The 4270-nt window shown below is 36.9% G+C and overlaps 1 long non-coding RNA gene across 2 annotated transcripts; it reads left to right on the plus strand.

The window, feature by feature from the left end:
* Nucleotides 1-201: 201 nt before the first annotated feature.
* Nucleotides 202-2833, plus strand: LOC121789519. Of its 2 annotated transcripts, XR_006048060.1 has the most exons (3): nucleotides 288-443; nucleotides 1447-1534; nucleotides 2620-2833. It is a non-coding gene; the product is annotated as an uncharacterized LOC121789519 (long non-coding RNA). The 2 variants fall into 2 exon arrangements; XR_006048059.1 differs by lacking the exon at nucleotides 2620-2833 and having other exon boundaries at nucleotides 202-443; nucleotides 1447-1686.
* The last annotated feature ends 1437 nt before the right edge of the window (nucleotides 2834-4270 follow it).

Raw genomic sequence — 4270 nt, forward strand, 5'->3', positions numbered from 1 at the left:
TAAGTATTAGAAGTATAGTGAGGGTGAGAATGAGAAGAAAATCGGAGTTGAATCGGGAATCATAAATAGAATACGGTAGAATGGCAAAATCGTCTTTTCACATGAAATAAAATAAAATATCTTGTTTAAATCATAGGGCACGAAATTTCCAGCATTTTGGACATGTTTGACTTCAAAATATGCCTTAAAGTTAATAGAAAAATCTAGAGAAAATAAAATAACTATGCATGATTTGATGAATGCCACTTGTACACCAAAAATACCATGAAATTAATTAATAATTTGGGACACTTTTATAAACCAAAAATAACACTATTCATCCTCATTTTCATCCCAAAAGTCGTGTCCTCCATAGCCAAGGAGTTCCAAGCTTTCATCTTCAAATTTTAGCTCTGTTTCTCAACGTATTGAATACCCGATCGCGCAATCGGTGTTAAATCAAGGTAGCTCTTCATTCTATGTTGTTTTTGAAGATTGAAAATATATATATTGGACTTTAAAACTACTAGGGATCCTCCTTGATAGGTGTTTGAACAAATGATGGTTCAATTCTTGTATTAGTGTAGAATATGTTACGTTTAGATGCCCTAAAACATGTTTTATCCTTGATTTTGAAGTTATGAAATATTTTTTTTAGAATTGCTAATGGAACTGAAAATATACCTTAAGTATATGATTTTGGGTGTTATATGTTCCCAATAGATGAAATGAATATTTAAAAGATGATTAAATATGAATTGAGATAAAATCTTGATTAGAATCAAACCCTCTGTTCTACCGCCTCCTAGTTTGAATTATTAAACATGTTTATATATGTTAAATCTTTGGTTTAACAATTTCTATAATAACTATGATGCGTCTAGAGGATCCCTGAATCGTATGGAGAATTTAGGAGTTCGTTTACTATGTGTATAAATTGGTATAACAATACAACTACGAACTGTCAAAATTCTGGTACTGTCATATTTTGGTATGTGTTATCCGAAATATTCAGGGAATTTAAGGTCGATGAAAACTTGATTCCATAATTTCGAAATTAACTATAAGGTGTTTAGTTGTTCTCTGAATTTTGTGATTAATTAAAGAGTACAAATATTATTTATAAAAATTGTGTAGAAACTATTGCCAAAACTACTCGATTTTGGTAGTCTGTGGTGAAAGGAGAATATCTCTCGACCCATTAGGAATTTTTGAGTGAATTTTGTTGCCTTGTAAACTAAACTTCCAAGGGTATTTGAAAATACTAGGTTGCGCCTCTAAAGCCTTTTAAATTATTACATAACATTAACGAGAAAACAGTCCAATGTAGTTGATATATTAAAAGTAAATTGGTAGATCATGGAATTACTTTCATCTAGGATATTAGATGAGGATAAAGGGGAGAGTTTAGCTTATAGTAATATTATTTCTCGATAAATTAATTTGTGTTATAATTCTATGAGGTAGCTACACCCAAATGTTAGCAAATGAAAGGAAAAAGGATCGGCGAAAGAAGAAATGTCGAATGGAAAGGTTTGGAAATAACGTCATCCAGGTAGCATGCTCAACACTTAAATGGCCTAATTCTCTTACGTGTTTTTCCGTGATTATTACGTGACTTATTGTCTAAATAATTTATGATTAATTACTTGATAAAATATTCATGAAGTAAAATATAAGAATATGATGGATTGTTGATTGATTTGATAATGAAATATGTGCAAAGAGTATACGTTGTGGAGATGGAAATAAATGTGATTAAATGTGATGATGTCTGATCTATCTATCTGTGATGAGGTCTGATTTGTCTGTCTGTGTTGATATATTATTATCTTAGTAGATTATGAGTAATTATGTGATAAAAGACTTGTGAAGTAAAACATGAGAATATGATGAATTATTGAAAGATTTGGTAATGAGATGTGAAAAGGGAAGAATATGGTTGTGACTGTAGATAATGTGGAAATGAGCATTAAGAAGGATATGATAAATGATATATGATGATGAGATGTATACAAATATGATTAAATGTGATGATGCTTGATCTATCTATCTATCTATCTATCTATCTATCTATCTGTGATGAGGTATGATCTGTCTGTGTTGTTGGGAATCTGGGATGATTTTGAGAATGTCGGAATTTAATCTATAAATTCGATATGATATGGTGTGAAAATAAGTTGTCGATGTGTTATATTAGAAATAATTGAGAATATGTATTGAGATGAAAATGAGTAAATTTGATGGTGTTTACGCCCCGTGCTTGAGTGTATTCTGTGGGTACAATTGGCATGCCATAGGACAGCAGCGCTGCATCATCTGTGATCTCTCGTCTTCTGGATAACCGAAGCGAGGATCGTCTGTTATCTGATCTGTCTGATCTGCACCCTATGGGTGGTCTGTTCCCGGGATTATCTGTATGCATCCGAAATGGATGGTCTGATTATCTGTATTGCCTATTGTTGGGTTTTGGGCATATGTTGGTTATAGAGGAGATGTTGCCCAATTTATGTTAGAAATTAATAAGACAATAATAATATGATATATGCGGTAATGATTGGTAAATATAATAATAAGAATTTAAGTTGTATGATTTTTGATTGTTAGAGAATTGTGGCTGAAGTGTTGAGTTTGCTACAGGTTAATTGGATCGTGGATTCCTTTGGATATTTCTTTCGTTTCTTCGCCAGCACTGCATCCTCGGTGGGTCACTGATCACTGCTTGCGGCGTTTGTGTCAATTTATGTTAGATGTGGCATGTATAGTATTTGAATATTTGTAATAGCTTCCGCTGTGTTTGTAAATAGTGTTGGAACTTTTGCTGATAGGTTAATGAATTAAGTTTGGTTTTTAATTGACCATAATTTATGGCACCGTAATTGTGACATTTCCTATTCGACCGTTCGCCGATCGGGTAGGGGGTGTTACAGTACGCCTTCTTAGCGTCAATCAACTTCCCTAGGATCTCTCTTGCCTCACTTCCCTTTTTCTTGTGAAATTTCCCCCACTCGAGGAGTTCATTAAGTCCTTTGACTCGGGAGTGGCTCCTTCGTAAAACAGAGAGTAGGTCTCTGCCTCTATCATTCGGTGATTCGGGCATGCATCCAACAACCCCTTAAATCTCGACCAATACTGACTCAACGATTCATCGTAATCTTGCTTACACTCTAGTATTTCTTTCTTAAGTGCATTCGTCTTGTTGGATGGGAAGAAATAATCTAAGAATTCTAACTTGAAGTCCCTCCACGTGCGGATAGAATCCGGAGGCAACCTCAATAGCCACGTATTAGCTTCCCCCTTCAAGGTAAACGGAATCGCTTGTAGGCGATAATCCTCCTCTGTTGCATCATTCGGCCTCTTCTGAATACCACATAACTTACTGAATTCATTTAAGAACTCATACGGACACTCATTTCTACGCCCAGAGAACGTCGGCAAGATGCCGAGTACGTTTGTCTTGATCTCGATAGTCCTCTGGCGTGGATTCATCACTATAGCTTGAGCTGGTTTTCCATCTAAATGGGCAGTGAGAGAGCCGATTTCTGGATCCGGGTCTACCACCTGCGCCATGACTACTTCCTCTGCTTCCCCTGTTTCTGACTCTGTTTCTGATTCGGGTGGTGATTCTGGATCTTCGCGTCCTGATGACGTCCAAGATTCGTCGCTAGTGGATTCACTCGGAAACGGACCTCCCGTGGTGAACCCTGATCTGGTGGTCACAGTAGAGACTGTATCATTAACCCGCCAATCAAACTGGCCGTGTTTCCACCCAGATGAGTTGCTCCAGTAGGTAGATCTTGAGCCTCTGCTCATAAACTGCAAACAAAAGAGAAAGAAAACAAATCAAAACTATTTACACCACAGACTCTGAACACTAACACTAAGCACGCCATCCATCCCCGACAACGGCGCCATTTGAAGTGGGTCTTCGCTCGACTCTAATGTCGAATGACTAGACTTAGGAGTAAGCGAGTGTGCACATATGAGGAATAATGCAAAGCTCGGTCCAGACACAACGCTCTTTAAATCCACTGGATCACTGGGTCCAGGAACTCTAGAGAACTACAGTGTTTTTGTCGTTGGACACACTCGACTCCCCTTCAAAAATAAATCCCTCAACCCGAATACTATGAATTAGTATAGGGAAGTGGGGTCGATCCCACAGAGGTGGATTCGTAAAGTAGTGCTAAGAGACTATGGAAACAAACGGCTGCTGCCACGCAAAGGGGTTGAGATTTAAACTACCACTAGATCTAGGCAAGAAATGTAAACGCTAGACCTAGGACACAGA

This window comes from Salvia splendens, unplaced genomic scaffold (genome assembly GCF_004379255.2).
Source record: "Salvia splendens isolate huo1 unplaced genomic scaffold, SspV2 ctg266, whole genome shotgun sequence".
NCBI classification, from domain to species: domain Eukaryota; kingdom Viridiplantae; phylum Streptophyta; class Magnoliopsida; order Lamiales; family Lamiaceae; genus Salvia; species Salvia splendens.